A 14,401-nucleotide genomic window follows, 5' to 3' on the forward strand; every position below is an offset into this window, starting at 1 on the left:
AGTTGAACCATAGTCCTATATATGGTGTGGAGTCTGTGGACACAAGCAAATATCACGACTCGGTGAAATTGGTCTACGTCATACTTTCCATTTGGCTAATGGTAGAGTGGGTTACCATACGCTAAGGTTGCCAGTTGCCATACGTCCGGACATGTCCGGAATTTCACTGTTCAAACTTGCGTCCGGGAGGTATTTTTAAAATATGCCAAATGTCCGGAATTTTGAAGGCTGGGTGTAGGCTCATAATTTTTTCGTAAATCAACATAAAAACATTATTTTTAGGAATATTCATGCTACACGATATTTTTGTTCGCGCTGCGCGCGATTTACCATCACATTTATTGATTTTAATATGGGTACTACCATCCTCGCAAAAACTGCAATAAAATATAAATAAAAACAACCTTCATTTACTGAAATAAGCCTAATTGTAATCGCAAATATAGGAGAACGGTATATTCCTAGAGATCGTCAAGGCCGGTTAAATGCTTTATTCAAAGATAGTGGTTCCAAACATGGGGGCGTTTGCCTTTATCCTGGGGTTCGCGAAAATGGTGAACGTGATCAGCTTCCAAAATAGCCCGTGAGTAAGTCTGGGCAAAGGTGCTGACTTCTTTTAGTAATCAGCCCGTCAAATTTTGATCTGGGCCACGGAACATTTTCAAATCGGAGATGGAGTCGCGACCATAAAAGGTTCGAATAAACCACTGGATATGGGGTGATTATAAAGCTCCGTGGTGCGCAGCAGTATAAGACTGATAAATAATCTTATCGGTGGGACATGAACATGACTTAACGATGTATAATTACGACCCCTCTATTTCCGAACTTATCATCATCCTCCACCAGCTCTACCGCTAACTCTGATCTTGTGGGCGGAGAGTAGTAACTATGTACTAATATATGGAACAGTCAATATTATTGACAGAATTCATTCAAAAATTTATCGACCAGATGTATATACAAACCAGATTCATATAGCAAGCCCCCTTCAAAAAGTTGCATCGATTACCCTATGGTGGGCTCAAAATCATTGTTTATTTGGGCGGGAAAATGCTGAAAAAATGTGGTTTCGGTCCCGGTTATACAACACACAGCCACATCCTCCTGAAGCGGATCGTGACCGCATCTGGTCAACGAGCAAGGCTTTGCTAGTGTGACGTCATATTGACAGCCAATGTCCTCATGACTCATTTTGAAATCCACTAGTGGGCGCTAAAGAGTTTCCAGAATTTGGGTCACAGAAATATGGCAACCCTGTCATACTATGTCGTCCTTTTTCAGGTTTTTGAAAATGTCCTCCGAGGACGCCTGAATGTCCTCCTTTTTGAGATTTTGTCCTCTGTTTTGAGAATTTTGGTCAAACGTACAGTCAAATTGGACTGAGATACCGTACATCAGCACCGAAGTTAAAGCTCCAGCGGGTAATTCGGAAGCTGAGCCGGAAAGATGACTTTTTTTCAGTCAACAACCTGTTAACGTGAAGGAAAAAAGTGTATTTTGGGCGCTTAGCGAGAAAGTTGACCTTTTTTTAGCCAACTGACTACGAAGTGGGAAAAATTTACCATTTTTTTCAAGATTTTTCTCTGGTATTCTAAGGTTGAAAATTTTGAAAAAGTGTCCTCTATTCCCGATTACAAAATATGGTAACCCTACTAAAGGCAATTTGACAGTAATTTTTGACCGGCTTGCCGAGCATCGAATTTGATAAACGGGTATCAATCGAAAGCTGCCGCTGTACTGATTACGAAACTATAAATGTTTTTTCGCTCATGGCCCTGAAACCCCACAATCAGCCTCGAATTTGACATTGTTATGAAGAGTGGCATAGTGACGCAACAACGCTGTCTGGCGAAACGAGAGTGCAGCTCAGGAGCAAATGAGTGGTTACGCGGCGAGAGTGAGTGCTCAGCTGGTGTCGCAGCAAGGATACCGCTGTATTACTTCTGACGCGAAAGGTCTCCGGCATTCAGACAAATCTAAAGGTAATTGATAAATGATAAACCAGATTCCAACGTAACCGTTTAGTTGTTAAATCTCCTATATTCCTGACAAGGGCTATATAGGCCTAGGCTTGGTAATAGAGCATTCCAGTGAAAAACAAAGGTGATAAGTATAGGGCACGTTTTTGCAACATTTGCAACTTTTGTTTACAGCTTCAGACAGCTTCCTATAGATACTCAAAATGATGTTTTATGGTGTTTGGGCGGATTTTATAGTGCAATTTGTTGCATCATTTCTCTATTTTCATTCCAATTTTTACTGCAACTTTTACTGCAACTTTTACTGCAACCTTACAGGTCAAGGAAAGGCTTGTAATGTGTGCTCACTGCTCACACTTAACCAAAGCGACTATAGAAAGTATCGACACTCTCCATCAACAGCGTAACGTGTCTCTGGAGCCATACACAACAAGCGGGCTAAGCCAATCGATATCATAGTAATCTGATATATCCAATGTATACAATCTATACAATCTATACACTATACAGCTACATAGACGGAAAGATCTCTTTGTAAGTTGAATGACAATGCGCGAAAATTCGTAGGGCCCTAATGCATTATGTGAACCCAGTTTTACCCTTACAAGTCAAGGAAAGGCTGTGTGCTCGCTTCTATCGACAGATCAAGAGAGGACAATCAGACAATCAGATTAGGAAAATCTGACACATCCTGCGGCCATCTCAAATTACTTCAATGAATATTTTTTCAATGTAGGGCCTAATATCGCCTCGTCTATTTCGAAACCTGTGTCGACCAGGCCAGCTGTTAAATCAGTATCCCAATCCATCATGCTAGAGCCTGCAACTTCCACGGAAGTGGTACTTGCCATCCATTCAAATTTAACAAGGCAGTTGGATATGATCTTATCCACCCTGGTTTTTAAAACTGATTAGCCTGCACATCGGCCATCTCATTGCCCATTTTTTCAATGTCATGATAGAAAATGGTGTCTACCAAAATTATCTTCTGAAAACTGCCAGACTTGTCCCGGTTTACAAAGCCGGAGATAGAACTAATGTCACCAACTACCGACCTATATCTGTCCTACCGTGTATTGGAATTGTGTTCGAAAAATTGCTCCTCTCCCGCCTATCTTCGTTCCTCGCCAAGATGCCTATCATTTCTCCACAACAATTCGGATTCCGCTAAAAGCATCAAACCTCGCACGCCCTGCTAACAGTAGCTGAACAGTACTATGACAGTTGGAGAATCGAAGTGTCGGGTGTAGCATTTTTCTTCATCTAAAAAAAGCGTTTGATCACAGTATTCTTCTCTCGTAATTGGCGCGCTACGGGTTCCCGGGTCCACAACTAGAGCTCATGAAAAGCTATCTGACTGGGAGATATCAAATGGTTCGATATCCAACACATTGTCCTCCCCTCACCTTGTTAACTGTGGTGTTCCGCAAGGCTCAGTTCTTGGACAGGTCCTTTATACTCTATATGTCAGTGATAGGCCTATCTTTGAAACCTCGTCATTGAATACAACACTATTCGCTGACGATACTCACCTCCTATCTCACGCACCTATTACCACCGCAAGCTAGAATGCCGTCGCCCGTGATATCAAATGCCCAAAGTGCATGAGTGGACGTCCCGTAATAGCCTTCGGGTTAACGCTGCGAAATCACAATTATTGGCCGTGAACTCCTGCGATAACCTAACCGTTGACATCGCTGGCCAACCAATTTCCAACGCTAAAATGCCAAATACCTTGGTGTTTGACTGGATCCGGACATGTCTTGGAAGAGTCACATACAATCCCTCAAACCACAACTATTGAATGTATGTGGTCTGTTTCGCCGAGTTAGCTACACTCTGCCAGTTAGGGTTCTGTTGATACTCTTCAACACTCTATTCCTATCAAAGTTACAATACGGAATTCTTTGTTGGGGCGCTGCCTGCAAGAATACGATTGACCTACTGCAAAAACTTCAACATCGGATCATCCGTATCATTGCGAAAGCCCCACGGGGGCCTGTTAGTGCTACTGATAAATCAATACTCAAAATGTTTGGTATTCTAAACATAGAAGATATGAGGAAGCTAGAAATTGCCAAGTTCATGTATCAGTTCCATTGCGGTCAATGTCCCTCAAATTTCAACGACTAATTCACCCCGGAGTCTAATGCGCACAATTACAGCACACGCGCGCCAACGAAGAACAACTACCATACGATCAGGACGGAATACAAGAAAACGCATTGCTCTATCAAGTATGCCGGACCCCAATTGTGGAACAGCATCTCGTCGGCTATCCGACAGTCGTCGAGCATGTCCGCATTCAAGTCGAAATACAAGCAATTTCTTATAAATGAATACTAGCTACAGTAGCTAGCCTCTAGGATTACCGGACAACGACCGGACATCGACCTCGCCTTCCGCCACATCACACTTTATTTAGTCGCTTGCGTCTTATATTCTCTGCATTACGTTTCATTTAGTGTGCATGCCTCTTCTTTACTTCGCCTAGGCCATGGTGGGGGTCTGATCCTAAAGAATACTCCAAGTTGTTTCGACACCTTCCTATCTCTTTTGTGGTGTTTTGAAACGATGAAAATATTAATAAAACTGATTGATTGACTGATTGACCGAAGCGCCAACAGAAAGCATTAACAGCGCAACGTTTCTCTGCGACGCGATTGCACTTCGAAACACGCCAAGCTCATTGCCCATTGCCGCGACGCCAGCTGAGCACTCACTCACTTTCGCCACACAGCCACTCATTTGCTCCTAAGCTACGCTCTCGTTTCGCCAGACAGCATTGTTGCGTCACTATGCCACTATTCATAACAATGAAAAATTCGAGGCTGATTGTGGGGGTACCAGGGCCATGAGCGAAATAACATATATATTTCTCGGTTGCTTTCACACCTTATAATCTTTAGCGTCCACTGGCAACGTAATATAATTTTATTTATCATATGAGCTTTCGGAGCTCCGCTCCTTCGTCAGGTGTTAAAGTGAAAATTTATATTTTCGTAATCAGTACAGCGGCAGCTTTGGATTGATACCAGTTTTATCAAATTTGATGCTCGGCAAGCCGGTCAAAAATTTCCGTTAAATTGCCTTCAGCCAAATAGAAAGTGTGACGTAGACCAATTTCATTGACCCGTGAGATTTACTTGTGTCCACACCATAGGACACTACGGTTGAACGGCAGCGATTAATACATCTGACAATGTAACAAGGTAACTAGCCGATATTATAGGCATAAGGGGTTCCCAACCTTTTAAAGGTTGTGATCCCAAATTCCGATTTGAAAATGTTTGGCAACGACCCACATCTCAATTTGGCGTGCTAATTAATAAAAAATGGTCAGCACCTTCACCCAAACCTGAGCACGGCCTATGTGGGAAGCTTGCGAGTATGTGCGCAGTAATAGCGATTATACATACAATTATGAACTCGTCAACCCCCATCTGTCAAGACTATAGCAACATATATGTAGTTGTAGGTCTTTTGAAAGGATTTCTATCTCTAATTCCATCCAAGACGCGAACTTGGACGGTTAAGATAAAGTTACTCCAATTGGTTGTTGAAACTGTCCCGCTCGATAATTCAGTGACACACAGTGGTGGCTTTTGGGGTGGGCGAGGTGGGCGGTCGCCCGCCCCCCCCCCCTGGTCGAAGGGGCCCCCTATTCGGATTATGCGCTTTTTTTAAGGATAATAACGAATAAACATGGAAATCCGTGTACCAAGCAAGAATATGATTCCGTACGGATGTGTCAATCATCATCAAATCTCTGCATTTGTTAGAAAAGTCCCGTATCCCGATGATGATCACGTCTCTGCATGCAGTATAATTACTTAGTCTTGATGTAGTCTATCCTTAGACACATGCAATAATAGACATGGCCGAATCCAGCACCTGGCCAAACCTTACCGCGGTTAGATACGTAAGTTACGGTTAGATACTTATAGGGGGCCCCCGGTAAGTCTCGCCCGCCCCCCCCCCACCCCCGTTCGTAAGGCCACCACTGGTGACACACAAGCTATGTGCAATGCTTTGCTCTGGACAGGGCATGGTATGGTATGGTATGGTATGGTATGGAATGGAATGGAGTGGAATGGAATGGGAATTTTCCATACTCCATACCCGCCCAAATCGTTCCATACCATACATAACAATTTTCCATGCCATAGCAACATTCTTCCATACCATATTTGATACTTTTTCCATACTTTCGCAACTTACCCAACCTCTCAAGTGATATTATATTTTTGATGTGTGGAAATGCTCCGGCGTGCATATTCCAATTATTATGGATGAAATTATCCATTTAAACAGCCTTGGTGCACCAATGATATCCCCAGTTTCTTTATATCATATGTCATCAGCGATGTACGTTGCCTATCATCGTAGACGGAACGTATAACATATACAAACGGGATTATTTGGAAATCACAACCAAATCTCATGGCATGTAAATCTAGTGTGGTGGCACACTACTATATGGCAGTAACACCACCAACAACATTACATAAAACAAAGGAATTGTCGAATTAAAAGATTGGTTTCCCCCTTTTTTCTTCATTCCCCACTAACTGACATCCACCCTTTAAAATTGCTCCTCCAATGAAGTTTGGTACGACTTTGTTTTGTAAAGACTTGTTATTGGTGAAAGTTGAGACCCCAGAATTGAACACCACGCAATAAAATTAATCAGCAGTGAACTGGTAACCGTCAACGCAATGTTGCGCCTCCGAAAAATTATATGTAAGGTAAGCCGACAGAAAAATCGGAAAGGTTTGAAATTTTTCCAAATGTACCGACGTACCATCAATTTACATGAGTAAATGCCGAATAATGCATGGGCCAGATAAATTTCCTCGTGTTGGCGAACTTAAGCGTATGGTATAGATATAAGCCGCCATAAGCTACACTTTCGCATGTTACGAGGCCTATTTCATCAGTAAAGAGTCTGGCTATATGCTATGGTTACCATACGTCCTCCTTTAGGATTTGTCCTCCTTTTTCAGGTTTTTGAAACTGTCCTCCGGGGACATCTAAATATCCTCTTTTTTGGTAATTCGCCCTCTTTTACAGCTTTTAGAGCTAAGATAGTGGAGAGATCCGATTGAAAATGGGCATAAATGACGCTAAATAGGAAATTCGCGGTTCGAGCAATCGTGACGACCTTTTTTTAAGTCAACCAACGTAAAGTGTGAAAGAAAAACTGTATTTCTGGAGTTGAGCCGGAAAGTTGACCATTTTTCCCGAATTTTACTCCACAATTCCAAGTCTGAAAATGTTGAAAAAGTGTCCTCCTTGCCGATTCCAAATTATGGTAACCCTAGGCTATGCTATCAATTAGCGATTCCGCGATATCCCGTGAATACATATTGATAAACACGCGAACTCTTATTATAACGAATCAGGTGATATCAATCACACCATTTCGCATACAAATGAATAACAACGTATATGCGGGAGATCGCGTACCACTGTCCAGTCGATTCTCGCTAATTGGAGGCACTGGTAATATGAATTGCTGAATTGCAAATGATCTAAGAAATGTCAGAGATACGAACGTTTATTGAGCGAGGTTAAAAATATAAAGAATTGGTATTTACGGAGTGGAGGTTACGATAAGCTAAATGCAAGTAATAACGCGACAGCGGTCGAAAATCATTCGTTTTTTATGATATTTAGACAGGAATAATTATCATTAATATTATTTTCATTCATATGCGCCTTGCGCAACTCCGTTGTCTTCAAATAGATGTTAACTGGGATGGATGAGTCGCAATTTGAGATATGACCATATGACCAATTTGAGATATGCATAGACAGCGACCGATTTTTTGAGGTACGCAAACAATTTGACAAATCGAAAGTAGGATCATTGTCCTGGTCTGGAAAAACTGACAAAGTATGGAAAAAGTATGGTGTTATGTTCTTGATCTTGTTTGAACAATAACTCAATACGACGAGGTTGCAATAAGAAATCAGTATATTATCAGCAGAATAACTTTAATACAGGCGACACGATCCAGAGTGCAGTTAAACGAAAGACCATAGTAGACAACAGAACACAGGGTATAAATACGAAGCACGACACACGAGGAAATAATGATTGGCGGTAATTACTAATCCTAGATAAATAAGAAACAAACGATACCAACGTAAAATGCACGAACATAACATATGGAAGTATGGAAAATATCATACTTTGGAAATTTCCATACCATACCATATCATACTTGCACATGTCCATATTCCAGAATCGAAATTTCGTTCTATACCTTACCATACTTCCATATCATACCATACCATGCCCTGGTTCTGAATCAGTTTGTTACCAGTGTCGGGACGACTGGAGCCAACTTTTTCACATATCTTGACTTGACTCGAGTCACTTTTCAAAAATAACTTGACTTGACTCGGGCTGGGCGTTTCACAAATGTAGATTGACTCGTGACTCGAAACGAAATATTCAAGACTTTTTCCAGTCTTCAAGTCATCGGTATCGACTAAATCATTGCAATTTTACGACTGTACATTGTACAAGTATACAGTACAGCAAAATTCTCGACACGCTGGGGTGACCAGTGAGAGCAGAAACCAGTCATTTAAAAACTGCGCACTCTGGATTTACTAAGACTCTGTATAGTTATGACGCAAATAAATTGACCACAAACGAAGTGATTACAGCTGGAATCCCAAACTCAATTTGGGTCGCGGGCCGGATTCATACCGTTTGATAGCTTGCTAGATAGCTTTTAATACCAAAATGTTACCTCCAAATCCTTGCCTTGTTATTAGTGGGTCTCAGGTAGTTTCATTATCCAATATCGAACCATATAACAATATTTTGGGCCTATGGAGACTGTAGTCTCTAGACCAGTGATTCCCAAACTGTGTACCGCGGCACATTAGTGTGCGCTCACAGATTCTCAGGCGTGTCACGTATCCTTATAATTTTGAAAAAATACATGATGATTTTTAATGGAGCAAGCAGGCTAGCATATGAGACTTGAAAGCAATCTAACTGCTTGATAGGTGATAAGTAAATGGAACCAATCATGGTATTGACTATTGAGGTCGAGTTGGGTATTGCAGACGTCATAATAAGGCTGCTATGTGTCGAAGAAAGTAATCTGCCGTTCACGACTCTGGGTACTTGTCATTATTACGTCACGACGACAAAATTATTTCGAATTTGAATACCCCATTTACTGACGGTCGCTCCTGATGAGAGTCAGTCGAAAAGTTTCGAGTGGAATCAATTTGGCAACATAAACGTATGGTTTGCTGCAATATTGAAGTCTTCAATTAGTTTTACGCTTCTAGCGAATCAACTCATAAACAACAAATTACTCGATAAAACGTGAACACACCGCCTGAACTTCAACTTTCTATACAATATTACTTCTCGGGAACTTCAGATGGGTATAGTTAGTCCATTTGGAAGCATTAAATCATGCAATCTTTCTAGAGGAACAGCTCGTTGATTTACGAAACGCCCCATTTTTAAAACGCTGTTTCAACAAAAACTGGATGCATTATGGCCGTGTCCTTTCAAATCCTCCACCATGTGTGCAAAAGCAATCGGAATTTTATTGTCATGTGCATCTCCATATACTATGTGTACATATTGCTTTCTTTATTTTTGACAGGAATTAAAAGCTGTGCACGATAGAGACTGCTTGGAATTGACGACGAAATGCAGGTATGTTTGTCAACAATGCATCCTCGTTGCAATGGTTGTTCATGTTCAGTTAGGCTAACCATATTTTGGAAATGTAAAAAGAGGACACTTTTTCAGAAATTTCAGACATGCAAAACTGGAGAAGAATTCTCAAAAACCGGTAAATTTCTCCCACTTCGTGATCGGTTGACTAAAAAAAAAAAAGGTCATCACTTCCGCTCAGAACTCAAAATAACGTTTTTCTCTCCACATTGCCAGGTGAATGACTAAAAAAAAAAGGTCTGCTTTTCGCTCAGAGCTGAAATTACCGCAAATACCCGCCGGAGCTTCACTTCTGCGCTAATTTGCGGCATATCACTCGCCATTTCCTCTAAATCTGACCTAAATTTTCAAAAAAGAGGACAAAAGGGCGTCCTCCGAGGACACTTTCAAAAAAGTCAAAAAAGAGGACAAATCCTCTTAAAAGAGGACGTATGGTAAGCCTAGTTCAGTCGTATGTTCGCATAAATAAGCATTAGCCATCACATCACTACGTGTTCTTTTCAAAGAACAGTTTTCCTGCAAGTGTGTCACGAGTGTTTATAATTTTTCTGGTGTGCCACAAGCCAAAAAAGTTTGGGAACCACTGCTCTATACTAATATTACGGACCACAAGGGCTCTATTCTAGCAATACCTTTATTCGTTAACTGCGGAATTGAAAAAAACAAACAATGACTGGCCGATCGAATACAGCTATAAAACTAGGGATGGTGTGAACCTTTGAAAGGTTCGGGTTCGTGTGAACGCGAACCTTTTTGAAAGGTTCTGTGTGAACACGAACGTGAACCTCGTGACGTCACGTGACGTCATATTGCTAATTCCAACCCTACATTTCAGTGAAGTGATAGCGTTGCAATACCTAGCGACGATTCGGGCCATATAATGCCACAATGCTGAAATACCCATTGATGTTTTAAACGTCTACAGATGTATCAACTGGGGCAATCAATTGATATAATCATCCCAGAAAATCAATATCTTGCGTCGCTTTGCCACGATTTCGACGAGAACTTGCAAAGGAATATAAGCTTACGCCTTAACGGTCAAGGTCAGACCGGACAATGTATTCGACGTCCCGAGTAGTGCTAAGTTGATATTGAGCAGAGTGTAAAACGGGTTTCCCTACTTGCTACCGATATTACCCCTTTAACAAGTTATGCAGCAGTAGCCGTCACCCCAATCCACGGAGTTGGTTTTTATGATACAATAAGCATATGAAATCGAGATTGACCCCGTACGCCTGCTACATTTTTTACATCAGACAACGATATCAATTTCATTGATTGGTTGGATAAGAGTCATTCACTGACTACCTACATGTAGTGTTTCTCTCTTGATGTTGTGTGATTGCGGGTCAAGCTCACAGCAGAGATGAGTCACTAAATATGCGCAAACGGAAAGCTGGATATTTCGAGCAAACAATTGTAACAAAGCAAGTAAAATGTTTGAGATTGCCAATAAGGTGCATGCTCGTTTAGTGTTGATTTTTATGCTGCCAGCGCCATGCATATACCGGGCCCGCAGCTGAAATGCAATAAATTTCAACCAAAGATGCTATAATGAAGTGAAAATTGTAATATATGAAAAAGGTTCACAGTGCAGAACCTACCAAGGTTCGTTTGTGAACGTGAACCTCTAAATATCTGAGGTTCACACACAGAACGCGAACGTGAACCTCACGTTCACACCATCCCTATATATAAAACCACTACAACAGTGACTCTGACCTGCAGGTTACGACGATAAAAATTGGCATACTTCTATTTTCCATTTTGTAGTTGTACATGTGCTGCGGCGTTTGCCCTGCGTATGGGTTGTGAGAAATACAATAAGAGATTCAATCGCAAATGCGGTCTCTTCATTATTATGATTATGATTATTATTATTATTAGTAAATTGTAAAAAGTGGTAGTGACGCTTATCTCCCATAAGGGACTGGTGCGCCACTATCGGGAATTACCTTCTGGTATAAGTTAACTCGGAACATAATTTGGCTTTTACTATATGGGTCAAAATTAAAGGAATCTATCACACGATATCACAATCTCGGCAACAGGGGTTAATAACTCAGGCAGGACTAAGAGGTCATAGGCGGTGAATGAAATATTACGATTTTGAGAGGATTCGATGATAAAGGAACGCTGAAAATCATATCTTGAACAGTTGACGAGAAAATGATCGACGGTTTCGGGGACATTGCAATGATTACAGAGCGGAGTATCTGAACATCCTATTCTAAATAAATGAGCGTTAAGCCTACAGTGACCCCGGAGCGCAGACGGAACATTATGACCTCAAATGCGTCTCTTCAAATTTGGATCATTGGTAATACCGACGAGATATATATATAGCGACCGGCTTGATTGTTTTTTTTGTGTTACACCCAGACATGGGGTGATTACTTCGTGAATGTAATCGATTGCGATTACGATTACTTCTGAATGACGCGATTACGATTACGATTACAGAAAAATCAGGGAGTAGTCGATTACGATTACGATTACATTGGAAAAGTAATCACGATTACTCACGATTACATTTATTTTGCATCTTGGAAGTTATATAGGAAGACAATATATGGATTGCGCTGAAAAGGCCTAATGAGATAACAACTTTCTTTAAACAAAGACACGATAATTGCTTGTTATGTCATAAAGTACCTATTGCCTATTTTATAGAGAACGATTTATCGCACCCAGCGATTTGCATTCTTGCCAGGTTCAAAACTGTCGCACCCCAAATTTCCTAATAGGGTGAGGAGCGAGCTCGAAGGGGACTCAAAAGTATTTCGTAAACCAGCACAAATTATAGACTATTTGCGAGAGATTTCATGAACTTGATAATTATCTACGAGCATCGCGATTTAACCCTTTGTAACCGGCCGGCCTACTGACCAAAATTTTACTGCATCCACATAGAAAACGATAAAATGTCATCCATATGGCTCAAATCGACGCCCAATATGTTGCCGTCAACCTGAAGTAGCCGCCTAGCGGTCTGAGATACTCTCACGGCTCAGACGCCAGAGGGAATAGCGTTATGCGAGAAAATGTTCGCGATTTCTTGAAAATAAATTACAATTTTGTTCTTCTATATCTCCTGACGTCATACCTAGGCCCCCTCTTCGTATATGACCACCTGATTGCCTTCCGCATGAATCTCTACGTTCCAACGAGACATTACATGCTACCATAGCGCTTCATAGCCCAGCGCTACGATCTTGGAAACGTAGTGATGATGAGCACAATCACGCGGCCGCCGCCGATGAGTAATCGATTACGTAATCTCGTATTCTCGTTGAAGGCAACGCGCGACCAGTTGTGCAGAACATAGGAACTGCCTTGGCAATGCTGCCGTTAGTATAGGCCTACATCTCCATCCTATTGAAGTGTTATCAACCCCAGTTGCTTGTTATATGTAACTTGCAGCTGCAAGGAATCCGTAAGTATACACATATTGCCTTATTCGATACTGCCCAGTGCCCACATATACGCTCGGGAAGTCATTTCACGTGATACATTGCTTTATTTCGCATCATTTTGAACTGTATTCTACACGGCTAATGCTCCATGTATGATCAACAGTAGTCATACAAGCCAACAGTAACTTCGTGTGTCATCTAAAACAGATATATAACTGCCTCTATATGATGTTGTTATCACAGGCTCGGGTACAAAAATAGCCTAACTCGCACGCTTATTTGTGCGGTGTTAGGGCTGGTGTCGGCTTTCTTATACAAAACTAAGCTCCATGATATGGATATTGATGGATATGCCAGGATAATGGCTAACTATATGTATAATTTGCTATTGCCTGAAGCAATTGTACATCTGTTTGAAACCGCAACGAGTCAGGTCATCTTACGCAGCCATGATTTTCACGTAATAAGGTATGCTTCTTTCACGTCAATTTGAAACATCTTCTACGTGCTAATCTTCGATACAGGGACTTTCATAGAATAGTATGACCAACAACAAGTCATAGAAGATAACTGTAATCGGTTATATGAAGTCTAGAACGGAAGATACAATGGTTTATATTTCAGGCGGTCACTCACGCGAACATCATTACAAATTCAATTTTGCGGGAAACCTTTTTGCGTGTTCAATCTGCATTTCAAGCAGGATATACATTGCAACATTAGGTTATACATGGTCTGATGTATGCGTATTTATAAGAGCTAGACATACCAACCGATTGCAATCGTTTATGACCAATACAGGTCTAGATATCTTGGATTAAATATAGACTCCTCTGCGTTAAACAGTCGCGGTCTAGTATACTAGACCGCCGGTCGCAAAGGGTTAAATGTCTCTACTTGATAGCTTGATTTTGAAATAGGGGAGATGTGGTACCGATGGATCAAAAATCGGAAAATGATCGCTGGCCCTGAAATGTTCCGCCGAAAACAGCAGATCTTTTGCTGGCTCAGCGCCTTGATACAAGCTCTACCTATCGCGCACATATACATGAATATCCGTCTTTTCAAAAAATATTTATGGGCGTTCAAAATTTGTTGCTCGAACGTGTCATCGGTCCCCACCCGGTGGGTCCAATGACACACGACCCGGGGACCTATGACACATATACCCTAAAAAACTCAATTGTGACTCCTTTTCTTGCTCAGTATTATAATCCAAGCTACAGCAAGCTAAAGAAGAATGTTTGGTCGCAACTGTCCAAAAATAGAATAAATATTAA

Source organism: Botryllus schlosseri, chromosome 9, assembly GCF_051294905.1.
Source record: "Botryllus schlosseri isolate E-star chromosome 9, Bs_hap1, whole genome shotgun sequence".
In the NCBI taxonomy this organism is placed as follows: domain Eukaryota; kingdom Metazoa; phylum Chordata; class Ascidiacea; order Stolidobranchia; family Styelidae; genus Botryllus; species Botryllus schlosseri.